General features: G+C 47.3%; 1 protein-coding gene and 2 long non-coding RNA genes across 3 annotated transcripts in view; 2 read left to right on the plus strand and 1 right to left on the minus strand.

The window, feature by feature from the left end:
• Window positions 1-14623, plus strand: part of LOC119122085 (C-type mannose receptor 2-like) — a 184243-nt gene that overhangs the window by 80332 nt on the left and 89288 nt on the right. The gene's annotated exons all lie outside the window — the stretch shown is intronic.
• LOC119128381 lies at window positions 434-2785 on the minus strand. The gene is made up of 3 exons (XR_005098994.1): window positions 2698-2785; window positions 1243-1245; window positions 434-671 (listed from the first exon to the last, which is right to left on the minus strand). It is a non-coding gene; the product is annotated as an uncharacterized LOC119128381 (long non-coding RNA).
• Window positions 11808-13212, plus strand: LOC119128402. The gene is made up of 3 exons (XR_005099001.1): window positions 11808-11887; window positions 12866-13074; window positions 13144-13212. It is a non-coding gene; the product is annotated as an uncharacterized LOC119128402 (long non-coding RNA).

Genomic DNA, 14623 nt, shown 5'->3' on the forward strand with positions numbered 1-14623 from the left:
CATGAACAGCCAGAGAGCATCATGCTATTGCCAAGGAGAAGAGAAAGATGAACTCTAACCTATACCATATTACTATGAAGAAGACAGTGGAAGTTGCAGTAGCATATCAAAAGTATTATTAAGTACACTAGTATACGTGGTATTGCAATGAACAGCTGCAATGGTATTTTTCAAATGGCAATATTGTTGTATTTTCAAAGTATTGCTCTGCTCTATCAGCAATGCTGTTTATTTATACTTCTAGGTGGGGATAACAATCATAACATGACATTCGTTTTGTTCCAAATACCTTTTAAAGTGTATTGTATTGACAGTGCTGTAGATAAACTGCATAGCGTACGCTCGAAATAACCTTTGCTAACTATATTAAACTTCCGTTTGCTTTAGTTTCACTTTTAGCAACGAGCTTTTTCATCCATTAATTTATTTGGTTTTGTTCAACGGATTACCTGCCATTCCCTGGGTGGATGGGTCATTGGCCAGAAATTGAGGCTAGGCTGGTTAAGGAAGAGAAAAGAAGCCATGTTCTAACTTCTTTTACCACTCCCTTATTTGGGCAATAACTAAGCCACTCATAACATGCATAACATGCTTAGAAAACATCAGTCACCAGTAAGCCCTAATTTCTTCTAATAATATCATTAAAATCCAGCTTTTAAGATGTTTGTCTCCTGATCTCTAGTCATTGTGTCCTTCCATTTGTCATACAAACTATTTTAAAAGCACTTTTTGCAAGGGTTAACTTGAGCAGCAAAAAGTAGCGAGGGTTGCGCACAGGGCCGGTTCTAGGAATGCACGTAAGAGGGGGCAGTCAGAAATGTGAAGGGGGCATGTTCTTTTTTTTTTTTTTTTTTACACATTTTTAACACCGTTAGTGTTTTCTTCACGGCAGTTGTTAGCTGTGTGTCCAGATCTCAACCTGGAGAAGTGGATTGCACTCTGTCAGGCCTCTACACTAAGACCTGTCCAGCTTGGGTGTCCCACCTGAAGATTAAAGCTTCTGCTGGTATTGCTCTTAGGGTCACTGAGGCACGCAAACCCCCTGACCACAATAAGGTGGCAATCTCTCAGGGGGGGGGGGGGGGGGGGGGGGGGGGACATATAATATGAATGTTATCTTAACTATTATTTGAGTTGTCGTTAATTATTAGTTATGGGCTTGCTGAGAGGTTTGTTCAAACAATGAAACGTGCCTTGAAAACATCACAAGGACAAGGAACGCTACATCAGAGACTGCACAACTTTCTACTAACATACCGCAACAGTCCACATGCAACCACCAAAACATCTCCTGCTAGTCTGATGCTAAAGAGAGACCTGCGCATCACGTTTGACCTCTTGAAGCCCTCAGCAGTGAAGGACATTGTCCAATGTCAACAGGAAAAACAGGTTAGGTGCAGAGAACAGAAGGGCAAGGAAAGAGGTTTCAAACCAGGAGAATCTGTGCAGGCAAGGAACTACCGTGGCGAACCAAAGTGGATTCCTGCCACTGTTATTGCGCAAACTGGACCAGTATCCTATACTGTCCAAACGTCTGATAGTGTATGGAGGAGACATGTTGATCAACTCCTACAGACTCCGTTAGTGCCAGCGGAGCTGTCCCTCAAAGATTTCCCTGATGGCCCTGCCAATGTCAAAACACCGGTTCACATACCCTCACAAATGCAGGACTCAACCGCGCCAGCGCCAACAGTCCCAGCTGAGGATTTGACCGAAACAGAGACTGAGACATCATCCTTTGCAGAAGCCCCTGCAACGAGTTCACCATTGGACGACTATAGTGCTAATACTGTGCCTCCGGATAGGAGATATCCTACCAGAGAGCGGCGAGCTCCTGCACGCCTGGACTTATAGGTTTTTGGATGACCCGAGTTATGGGGATGCAGAATATTCCCATGGGTATAATTCGAGGTAGTCCACCCTCACCCAAAGTTAAAGTTTCATGGGAATATTATTGTCATAATTGTCTGGACCATATATGATAATTGTTTAATGGTAGTTATTGATAGATCTTGAAGATGCCAAGTTATAGGTGCATAAGACTATGTTGTTCATGCATATAGCACGTTCATTGTAAGAGGGGAGGAGATGTTGTGTATTTTGGGCTAACTCAAATTCCGTAGTAGAAAAACCCCGGAAGTGGGATGGGCATTCTGTGTTGTTGTGGTACGCCCTGTGAACGCACTGTAAGTAAGGAATAAAGCAGTTATCCTTCACGTCGTTGTCCGACCTATTCTTGCTATCTAAGAACCTGGAAAATAGTAAGGATATAACATATATCACGGGTCATTACGACGAGTTTGGTGGAGTTTTTACTGCTTCTTCCAACTCCTACCGCGCTGACTGTAACCTGACACTCTCTGGCTGCGTCTTGCCTCATTTGCATACTCACAGTGATTGGATGTTCACGTAGGGGCGGGCGGGGAGTCCTGACAGCAGGCTGTGTGAGGGAGGACACACTGCACCGACATGAGAGAAGAGAGGGGGCTGATTAACGTGTGTTTCTATCAGCGGATTTTTCACTTCTAAAAGTTTGATTCGAGGGGGCAGGACATCTGTTTGAGGGGGCAACGCCCCCTCTTGCCCCTGCGTAGAGCCGGCCTTGGTTGCGCACGTCCTGAATGTCGATTGTTCGGTAGGGTTCATTCGTATTCACGAAGACGTTCACAAGACTTTTGCATTTTAATAGGCGTCAACATATTTTCTTATCGTAAGAAACTGTTTGCAACCTTTTAGGAATCCTGACAAAATTCACAAGATGCACAAACAGTGAGTTCAGCTGTGTGAGTTGCCATGGTTCCAGAACCAGATGTGGCGCTTTCATCCTTCTGTTCTTCTTCTCGTGTATTATCCATCCATCCATCCATCCATCTTCTTCCGCTTATCCGGGGTCGGGTCGCGGGGGCAGCAGCTTCAGGAGGGACTCCCAGACTTCCCTCTCCCCAGCCACTTCATCTAGCTCATCCCGGGGGATCCCAAGGCGTTCCCAGGCCAGCTGAGAGACATAGTCTCTCCAGCGCGTCCTGTGTCGTCCCCGGGGTCTCCTACCGGTGGGACATGCCCGGAACACCTCCCCAGGGAGGTGTCCAGGAGGCATCCTGATGAGATGCCCGAGCCACCTCATCTGGCTCCTCTCAACGTGGAAGAGTAGCGACTCTACTCCGAGTCTCTCCCGGATGACCGAACTTCTCACCCTATCTCTAAGGGAGAGCCCGGACATCCTGCGGAGAAAACTCATTTCGGCCGCTTGTATCCGGGATCTCGTTCTTTCGGTCACGACCCATAGCTCGTGACCATAGGTGAGGGTAGGAGCGTAAATCGACCGGTAAATTGAGAGCTTTGCCTTTTGGCTCAGCTCTCTCTTTACCACGATGGACCGGTACAGAGTCCGCATTACTGCCGACGCTGCACCGATCCGCCTGTCGATCTCGCGCTCCATCCTCCCCTCACTCGTGAACAAGACCCCAAGATACTTAAACTCCTCCACTTGGGGCAGGATCTCATCCCCGATCCGGAGAGGGCATTCCACCCTTTTCCGATCGAGGACCATGGACTCGGATTTGGAGGTGCTGACCCTCATCCCGACCGCTTCACACTCGGCTGCGAACCGCTCCAGTGAGAGCTGGAGATCACGGCCTGAAGAAGCCAACAGCACCACGTCATCTGCAAAAAGCAGAGACGCGATGCTGAGGTCCCCAAACCGGACACCCTCAACGCCTCGGCCGCGCCTAGAAATTCTGTCCATAAAAATTATGAACAGAATCGGTGACATAGGGCAGCCTTGGCGGAGTCCAACCCTCACTGGGAACGAATCCGACTTACTGCCGGAAATGCGGACCAAACTCTGGCATCGGTGATACAGGGACCGAACCGCCCTTATCAGTTGGCTCGGTACCCCGTACTCCCGAAGCACCCCCCACAGAACCTCCCGAGGGACACGGTCGAACGCCTTCTCCAAGTCCACAAAACACATGTGGACTGGTTGGGCGAACTCCCATGCACCCTCGAGGATCCTGCTGAGGGTGAAGAGCTGGTCCACTGTTCCACGGCCAGGACGAAAGCCACACTGTTCCTCCTGAATCCGAGGTTCGACCTCCCAACGGACCCTCCTCTCCAGCACCCCTGAATAGACCTTACCAGGGAGGCTGAGGAGTGTAATTCCCCTGTAATTGGAACACACCCTCCGGTCCCCCTTCTTAAAGAGGGGAACCACCACCCCAGTCTGCCAATCCAGAGGCACTGTCCCCGATGTCCACGCGATGTTGTAGAGACGTGTCAGCCATGACAGCCCCACAACATCCAGAGCCCTTAAGAAATCCGGGCGGATCTCATCCACCCCCGGGGCCTTGCCACCGAGGAGTTTTTTAACTACCTCAGTGACTTCGACCCCAGAGATTGGAGAGTCCGCCTCAGAGTCCCCAGGCCCTGCTTCCACAATGGAAGGCGTGTAGGTGGAATTGAGGAGGTCTTCGAAGTATTCTCCCCACCGACACACGACGTCCCGAGTCGAGGTCAGCAGCACGCCATCTCCACTGTAAACAGTGTTGACGTTGCACTGCTTCCCCCTCCTGAGACGCCGGATGGTGGACCAGAATTCCCTTGAAGCCGTCCGGAAGTCATTCTCCATGGCCTCGCCAAACTCCTCCCACGCCCGGGTTTTTGCCTCAGCAACCGCCGAAGCCGCGTTCCGCTTGGCCATCCGGTACCTGTCAGCTGCCTCCAGAGTCCCGCAGGCCAAAACGTTCTTCAGCTTGACGGCATTCCTTACCGCCGGTGTCCACCAGCGGGTTTGGGGATTGCCGCCACGACAGGCACCAATGACCTTACGGCCACAGCTCCGGTCGGCCGCCTCAACAATGGAGGCGCGGAACAAGGTCCACTCGGACTCAATGTCCCCCGCCTCCCCCGGGACGTGGGAAAAGCTCTGCCGGAGGTGGGAGTTGAAGCTCTTCCTGACAGGGGATTCCGCCAGACGTTCCCAGCAGACCCTCACAGAGCGTTTGGGTCTGCCAGGTCGGACCGGCATCTTCCCCCACCATCGGAGCCAACCCACCACCAAGTGGTGATCAGTTGACACCTCCGCCCCTCTCTTCGCCCGAGTGTCCAAAACATGCGGCCGCAAATCCGATGACACGACTACAAAGTCGATCAACGAACTGCGGCCTAGGGTGTCCTGGTGCCAAGTGCACACATGGACACCCTTATGCTTGAACATGGTGTTCATTATAGAGAATCCGTGTCGAGCACAGAAGTCCAATAATAGAACACCGCTCGGGTTTAGATCGGGGGGGCCGTTCCTCCCAATCACGCCCTTCCAGGTCTCACTATCATTGCCCACGTGAGCATTGAAGTCACCCAGTAGAACGATGGAGTCCCCAGAAGGAGCGCTCTCCAGCACTTCCTCCAGGGACTCCAAGAAGGGTGGGTACTCTGAGCTGCCGTTTGGTGCATAGACACAAACAACAGTCAGGACCCGTCCCCCCACCCGAAGGCGGAGGGAGGCTACCCTCTCGTTCACCGGGGTGAACCCCAATGTGCAGGCGCCCAGCCGGGGGGCAATAAGTATACCCACACCTGCTCGACGCCTCTCACCGTGGGCAACTCCAGAGTGGAAGAGAGTCCAGCCCCTCTCGAGAGGGCTTGTACCGGAACCCAAACTGTGCGTGGAGGCAAGTCCGACTATATCTAGTTGGAACTTTTCTGCCTCGCGCACCAGCTCGGGCTCCTTTCCAGCCAGAGAGGTGACATTCCATGTCCCAAGAGCCAGCTTCTGCAGCCGGGGATCAGACCGCCAAGGTCCCTGCCTTTGGCCGCCGCCCAGCTTGCACTGCACCCGACTCCTTTGGCCCCTCCCACAGGTGGTGAGCCCATGGGAAGGGGGACCCACGTTTCCTTTTCGGGCTGTGCCCGGCCGGGCCCCATGGGCGAAGGCCCGGCCACCAGACGCTCGCCTTCGAGCCCCGCCTCCAGGTGTATTATTTTATTTCAATTTAAGTTACAGTAGTTGGTTGGTTTTCTAAATGATGTTGTAAGATTATGGTGTGAACCATTTTTAGATGTTTATTTTGGGTCATCGAAAATGTTCGTTGCAAGCGCCGACGTGCGAAACCTGACGCCAAGACTGTACAAAGTATAAATCCCCCCCCCAAAAAAGGTTTCTGAAAAATACACAATGGTAAACTATGAAGTTCATAGTATGAACTATATTAAAAACAACTAGAATTTGCAATTTCTGTAGAAATTGCGTGTGAAGGCGAAGAAGCTGAATAAAAACTTGGGGAATGCTACAGAATTATGTCAAATGATACTGACAGTCACGCTGCCACCACCGTCCTGAACTTGTCTCTCTTAACAATGTCCGCCAACGTCACTCGGCACCAATCCAATAACCTGTAATCCCCCTCGGGCACAATGTTACTGTTGTGACAGCTAAAGCCCCACCATCACTAGAAAATTTGTGGTGATGTGTATTTTTATGAGGATATTTTTTTACATGTTATATTGTAATAAATAGTGGAATAGACATAAATAGTCTTGAATTAAACTTGAATTCTGACCGGTTATGTTGAGCAATCTTCTGTCTTCTGCTTTTCACTTGCCACCTTCTACAGACCACTTTCACTTCTCTCAAAAGTCCAAGGAGGTTTTTGTACGTCTCTGAGTCACCGTGTCGACCTGCCACTGCCGTAGTAGGCGAAACAGTAGTATTCGGCCAGGTCATCTCTCTGGACATCACTGATGGTCAGAGTGTAGTCAGAGCCGGATCGAGTGCCGCTGAATCGAGATGGCGTGTTGGAGAATTTTGATGATGTGTAGTAGATGAGCGATTTGGGAGCCTGTCCAGGTTTCACTTGGTACCAACTGAGATAGCTACCAATGTTTTGACTCCCTGATGGTCACTAAATTTTAGAGCCATGATTCTCTGCTAGTGCTGGACGAGTTCCAATATTGTTACGCAGACGCCTTCTTGTGGCATGTGAGAGAATTACTGAAAGAAATACAATTAACATATCCGATGTTGACCATTGTGGTGGTATTGGAAAGCAAACTTTTTTTTGAGGTGATTCATCATGTTTTAGAGATGGCAGAGGCGCATGCAAATGAAGCTGCGAGCGCACCTGCCTTTGTGAAAGTGCGAGGCCGCCACTTCCTGTTTGGACTTGTACTTTTCGGTATTACAGCAAATCATTGCTCATTGACAGTAGACGAGTTTTTGTACGGACGGCTCACCGCTTTGCATCACTGTGGTGGAGTTTCGCTGAAGAAGGAACCAAACTTATCCTTGGTGAGTACTATTTACTTGATCATCTATTATTTTGCATCACAATAATTGATAATTCTCCAGTTCCTTAGCCAGCTTTTGGAAAACGACTAACATTATTTTTGTCAATTTTTACAAAACAAACGCCCAGCCCTTTCTTGAGTAATAGCTAAAAACCTAATTTGATATTAGCTGTTAACGGCTATTTCCCAAAGTGTAGCTGTACCTACAATGCAATGATGGAATAATGTTTATTATGACATATACGTATTAGGACCGTTTGGTCGTTTTTTGCCCAGTGAAAAGGTAAGTGTTTCATAAAGTGTGTTCTTGTAAATCACATGAGCCGAACCACGACCTAAGTGACATTGAAAGTGTGTGCAATTGGAGAAAACTGCTTGTCTCTCTTGTCCTGTCCCCCTGACAGCGGGTGAGGTGCATCGGCCCACCGTGACCCTCTTCCCTCCTTCCAAGGAGCAGCTGCAAACGGAACAGGCCACAGCCGTGTGCCTGGCCAAAGGGGGCCCCCAAACCTGGACCCTGGGTTGGAAGGTTGATGGCGCCCCCGCTACCTCGGGGGTATCGCACAGCTCCCTGGAAGAGGCTGATGTAGGTGGGCTTTACAGCTGGACCAGCACCTTGAGCCTCTCACCGGACCAGTGGCGCAAGGCCCAGTCAGTGAGCTGCGAGGCCAGCCTAGCCGGGCAAAACCCTGTCACGCAAACCCTGCCGAACCCAGGACAATGCTCAGAGTAGAGCCTGAATTCGTGTCTGTGTCTTTGCGACGTTGAAGCATTGTGAAATAAAAATGTCCGAGTATCATCATCTGTCTCTGTAGCAGCTGCTTATCAGAAAAGGGAAGCAAACTTGGTAACAAGACAAATAAATGTCTCACCAAGCACATTTATATTGTACAGGTCGAGAGAAATAAAATGAAACAAAATGATGAATTTATCATGGCACATAGACAGAGTATAGTTTGCACTATAAAAAAATTTGTAACCACATATAGTTGTAATTAAAATTCAAAATGAATACATTAATATTGTATTATGTATTGCAAATCTATATATGAGCACAGCCTAATTCAAAACTATGTTTTGCTCCTCAGGAATGAGGAATAATGAAAGCATTAATGTCATATATAAAAACGTAATGTTGTCTTGGATGGAAAAACAATCATCACAATGACACATTAATGGGAAAAATGCAATGAAGAACCATTTTTTTCCCCTTCACCTGTCGCGGTGAACCTTATTCTTGTCTCTGATTGGCCAGCAAGCGTCACTCAACTCCTCCCTCTGCGTCACAAGCCTCTTGAAGTTGGAATGCGTTGAATCGGTCAAATATTGGTATAAACAAATAATGTTATAAAAATGACTAATTTGAGTGAAGGTGCATGAGAATGTAAAAAGGCACATTACAGACTTGCTACAAGGAGTTACTGCCCTTAGCTTAACTACAAAATATCTGAACAAGTCGTGTTAACCCGTTTCCAATGAGCGCCAATGCTTTCCTATTTCTGAGTGCTGAGGAATTGTGTTCAAACACAACTGTAGATTGATGCTAAAAAGAAAAGTTTATTTTCGGTTTGAACGTATTCCATTGTGCACTGATTGAGTTTTTATCCTTGGTGATCCCTGACAGTCATTTCTATTGTGCCGCTGACATATGCATTCACGCAAGACATGGCCCCACTTTGGCTCTGATCCAAGCCTAACTCGGAGGTTTGTTGGCAGTCTTAAGCGACGAAACTTGTCTCCCCACTCCTTTATTTATTTATTTATTTATTTTTGTTGCGAGTGAAAGGCGTCTAAGATGTCACGTCCACCCTCGCCAGTTCAAAGGCGTGCAAACGTGTTCGGAGCGTTTGTGACGTCACGTGGTGGTCGACGTCCGAGTGGCATCAGAACACGCAAACTTATTGTGACTAGTATAGTCCGTCCATCATTTGCTTTGGAGTTGAATTTGTTGACTGCAAACTATTTGCGTGGAATATCCTCTCCTGTGAGCGATGGGACTGGCCGCGCGCCTTGTGCGTATTCTTGCGTTGAGCGCCGCGTGGACTTCGTCAAGTGAGTAATTTGCGATTTCGGAGTTGGATTGGTACGGAAGAGGATTACGGCCGGTGAAGAAAAAAAAAGGGGGGACAGGATTCTGATTTTAAAGTGAGAATTCTTTGATCAGAAAGTGGGTATTCTCACTTTAAAGTCGGAATTTTCACTGTAAAGTCACAATTTAGACTTTATCGTCAGAAGTTTCACTTTAAAGTCAAAATTTCGACTTTAAAGTGAGAATTTAGACTTTCAAGTGAGAATTCAGACTTTAAAGTCACAATTCAGACTTTAAAGTGAAGTCAAAATTCTGAGAAAAAAAATTCAGAATCCCGTCCCTCTTCACAGGCCCTAATCCTCTTCCGTATATTGGGACTTTGAAGCTGTTGTAAATCATCTTTTTGCCCTACGGCACTGTAGTGTCCATGGATATTCTGCGCAGACATGAAAAGAAATGTGCTCAATTGAACAGGTGTATGCCTCACACCAGCTCAGTGGCCTAGTGGTAGAGTGTCCGCCCTGAGACTGGAAGGTTGTGGGTTCAAACCCCAGCCGGGTCATACCAAAGACTATAAAAATGGGACCCATTGCCTCCCTGCTTGGCACTCAGCATTAAGGGTTGGAATTGGGGGGTTAGATCACCAACTGATTCCCGAGCGCGGCACCGCTGCTGCTCACTGCTCCCCTCTCCCCCAGGGGATGGATTAAAATCACACGGGGATGGGTTAAATGCAGACGACAAATTTCACCACACCCAGGTGTGTGTGTGACGATCATTGGGACTTTAATCTTTAATCTTTAATCTTTAATCAGTCCTGAATGCAAAGGATCTAAACTACAACCTTTAGATCCTTTGCATTCATGAATGATCAATTAACTATAACAGAATAAAAATTAAGTGACCAATGATTTATTTAAGGTCTCCTGGATGATTTTGATCTTTTCTTGTTTAACGAGTAAATGACGTTACCGGCAAATCCATTATGACAAACTAAAAGTATAAACTACGTCACCACTTTAGCTTCGATCCAACTAAGCAGGTTTGTGCCCGGTTCGAAGCCCAAAAGGTGACGTCCCCCGGCCCCCTTTATCCTGGTGAAGTGCTTGCTTTGTTTGCCCTTCCCGAATAAAATCTCGACAAAAATAAAAATGAAGTTTTTCGTTGCTCAGAGGTTGTAGTCAAACGGGCCAAATGACGTCACGTCCCCTCAGAAAGCCGGCGGCGTGCGCGCGTACGCGAGCCCGACGTGTGCGCGCCTGCTCTTTGTAAGCTGTGCGAGGGCAAGTCAAGTGGAAGGCACCCACCCGCTCGCCACTGTCCGCGGGCTGTTTGGCCCCTCGTGGACTCCCTGACGATGATAACGCACCCGAAAGCGCTCGTGACGCTCGTTCTTTCATTGGGCGCCGCTTTTGTTGTATTTATTGCTTTATTTTTCTATTTTTATCCATTCAATGTTTTACCAGGTGTGTCCATTGAGAATACTTTCTCGTTTTCAATGCCAACCTGGAGGCAATGTGTGTGGTGTCTTGCCCAAGGACACAACGACACGTGACTGTGACAGAGCCAGGGTCGAACCGCCAACCCTCCGGTTCCTAATGATGATGATATATCTTTATTTCGAACATATTTAAAACATAAAAAGAGAAAAATAAAACAAATAACACTTTCAAGTGCCAACTTTAAGTCCAGGAAACAAACAAACGAATGAACCAACAAACAAAACAATATCAAAGAATGCTCGAAAAAGAGTAGGAGGAAGCGTAGCTCGACACGCTCTACTGCCTGAGCCACGGCCTCAATACCGTAGAGTTTTGTCGTGAAGGTAAACCAGGGGTTGGCGACCCGCGGCTCCAGAGCCACATGCGGCTCTTTAGCATTCTCTAGCGGCTTGCTGGAGCTTTTGCAAAAATGCGTGAAAATGGAAAGATATGTTGTCGTTTTTTTGTTGGTTATTAAAAATGTTTTTACAGCATAATCATGACACATTCTTATGCTGTAAAAATGTATGTAGTTGTAAATATATTAAAAATACGGAATTTCAGAATGGCGCCAAATAGCAAAATTGGGTCGTAGCCTGCGACACAGCACAGGCGAGTTGTAAACAACCAGATGTGTGAGTGATGGGCCATGGATTCAAAAGGCAAAAAGAGAAAGATTGCTGATGAGAACAGAGGCTTTAAGAAAGAATGGACTGAACATGCATGCTAAATTTGCTGCCGATCACCCAGTTGGAACTGAGAGCAAAGGTGCAATTGCTGTGCTGGTGGAGAGATTTGAGGACCGAAAAAAACAGTTTCAAGAAGTGGATTGCATCTCCAAACTCTACTGCTGCTACAAGTTTTGTTGCAGCCCAGAAGATGATAAACCATTCACCGATGGCGAGTACATGAAGGATTCATTCATTAAATTACCAGCGTGCCTATTTTCGGACAGTGAGGGAAAGGGTAATTAAAATGGCAAACACTATCACCGATCAGCAAATCAAGGACATCAATTCAGCACCAGCTTTCTCAATGCCTGTGATGAGTCGCGTGACGTGACCGATATCGAACAGACAGCTCTGCTATGCAGGTACGTGAACTCTATCGTACATCAGTAGTCACGTGGTGCCTAATTCTCTCCAGGATGCGCTGCAGGGAGAATAGACATTTAATTATTAATGTTCATTTTTTATTTGTAGCCTGCTTCATTATTTCAATAGTAGGCATACAGCTTATGTATTGACAGTCTCTGTAGCCTTATAAAAGGCTTTTAGATTTTTGCGACTCCAGATAGGTATGTTTTTCTTGGGGGGGCAATATGGCTCTTTGAACATTTTGGGTTGCCGACCCCTGCCTGAGGTAAAGAAATAAAAAAGTGACTTGCAGGAAAACCAAGTTTGGTTACCCCCAACTTGACTTGACGTTCTCCCATTTCATTGCTGTGTTTTCTCCATTACGCTAACAAAGAAGCCACATCAATAATGTGGGGCTCAGGTTATTAGAGCAAGCAGTACATAAATCATCCACACGAAGGCGTATTTGAGCATGTCTTTTGTGGGCTAAGTGTAGAAATTAGTGTCATTTAGTGGTGAGCTAATAGAAGGCAACAACCAAAAACGGAAAGCGCGTGCCTTTTGATTCACTGCGTCACAAGCTGCCTGCCACATTGTCGATGCAAGCAAAAGGCCACCACAAACGACTTAATCTCAAGCTTCTTTTCTCTATTTTAACGTTATCCTTTTGACAGCTGATCCATTTTCATTTTCGTCCAATAGTCAATGGCAGTGAGGTGTGTTCAGTGTGTTGTTTGCATTTGAATGCCATTTAGGACTTGAAAAAATCACATGGGAGAATGTCATCGTAAGTGCAAATGGAGAAACATGCACTGGAATGAATGCTGGTTACGAAAATAAGCTAAATTCGTTTTAAAGAAATACCGATTGGATTGACCCACTACTTGGGTTTATCTGAACCAACTTTCTGTCTTTTGAAACAAAACTCGATACAAATGCCAAGACGCTGCTGACGTTATGCCAGTACGTCATACAAGTCTCAAATGTGTCCTCAGCTGATCCGGGCTCAGCGTGTGAAGAAGACTGGCTCCCTTTCGGCTCCAGTTGCTACAAGAAGATGGAGACCCCCAACGGTTGGCTGGGGGCTCGGCACGACTGCGTCTGGGAGGGCGGCGACCTGGTCTCCGTTGCCTCGTCGGCCGAGGAAGCCTTCGTGAAGGGGAAAATGGGCGACGTCCCTTTCTGGATGGGACTCTCCAATCTGGTGAGACGGAAGCGCAAGCAGTTGATTCTCTACTGGTACGCGATTGACAAGCGGGATTGGTCTCTGCAGAATTGCGACGAGGCTTGGTGTCAGTATGACAAGGAGCAAAAGAAGCTGACTTGGTCCGATGTCCGCGTGCCTGTGACCTACTCCAATTGGGCTGAAGGTCTAAACGGAAAGTAAGAAGGTTACGTTTTTGCATCCTTTCACTGTCAAAATGTCCTTTTCCAAAATGGGAAAGAGCATCGTGATGAGGGGGAAAAAGAGCTTTTGTCAATTTTTCATCAGAAAGTAAGAGGAAATACTGAGATGCTTTTCACGACTTCTCCCTACAGCTCCGACGTGGAGTCCTGCGCGTACGTCAACCTTGGCGTGTACAGCAGAAATGAGCAAGGAAAGTGGCGACACGGCTCGTGCGGATCCTCGTTGCCATACATGTGTGAGCGCTCGCTGGACGGTAAGCCCGCACGAATTATATTATGTCAAAAGGAACATTTCAAACGTGTGGTCTTTCTGCAGACTGCCTGGAGGGCAGGCAGTGTTCCTTTAAAGTCTTCGGTTACGACCGAGTGGAGAGTGAGTGGCTGTCACGCTTGTTTTTACTCCTGCACCGTCCCGCCATGCTTTTCCAATCCAAGTTTGTTTGTGGCTTCAGCTTCCTCCTGCGACCCTGGCGACTTCCTGTTCGACGACTCTTGCTATCATTTTGGGCGGGAGAAGATTAATTGGCAGCCCGCTGAGGACTTCTGCAAGGAACGCAAAGGTCATCTGGCCAGCGTCCACTCAAAGGACGTAGTCAAATTCTTGTCTGGTGAGCGCCAAGACAAACCGACAATTCCACGATCATCCCGCAATGCTCACCAGCATCTTTGCAACTTGCGCTTGTTCTGCTTTTCTCAAGCTCACATTGGGCGCGCTGAATATGGTTGGGTGGGACTCGCGAGGAAGAATGTCAATTATGAGTATACTGATGGAACATCTATCGTAAGTGAAATGTTTAAGTGACCTAAAAAGTTGTCATTTGTCCAGAATGATATGATATGAATGAATGAGATGTCGTACTGAAATGCAAAAGATAAAACTGAGATACAAAGTGTCATTTAAGCAGGAAAAAGCTTTCTTGAACAAAAACAAAAAAGTCAAACTTTGACCGGAATGGCCGCAATGTTACAAGAAGAGCTACGAAGAAATGTTTTTCAGAAAATCAGCTGGAACAAGGACAAAGCTGCAGCTTGATGGCAATTAGAATTGTAATTGACAAGAGCGAAAAAAAAAAGCCATCGTGCACTCAAGTTATCTCTGTCATGTGTGCAGGACGACACCCCACGATTGCAACTTTTCAAGTACAACTGCATAGCTGTCTTCTATGGTCTTATACTTGTTGACATTGGCTGCAACAACAACAACAATCCAGCCATCTGCAAAAAAGGTCTGAAAGTCACGACGGCTCCCTTTGCCCATTCACGCACGCGCTCATTATTGATCCCTCTTGCAGCCAAGGTCCGAAAGGCTCTTACTGCTCATCCGTCGTCAAGATTCAGGCTAGGTG

The sequence above is a fragment of the Syngnathus acus genome, chromosome 1, assembly GCF_901709675.1.
Source record: "Syngnathus acus chromosome 1, fSynAcu1.2, whole genome shotgun sequence".
NCBI lineage: Eukaryota > Metazoa > Chordata > Actinopteri > Syngnathiformes > Syngnathidae > Syngnathus > Syngnathus acus.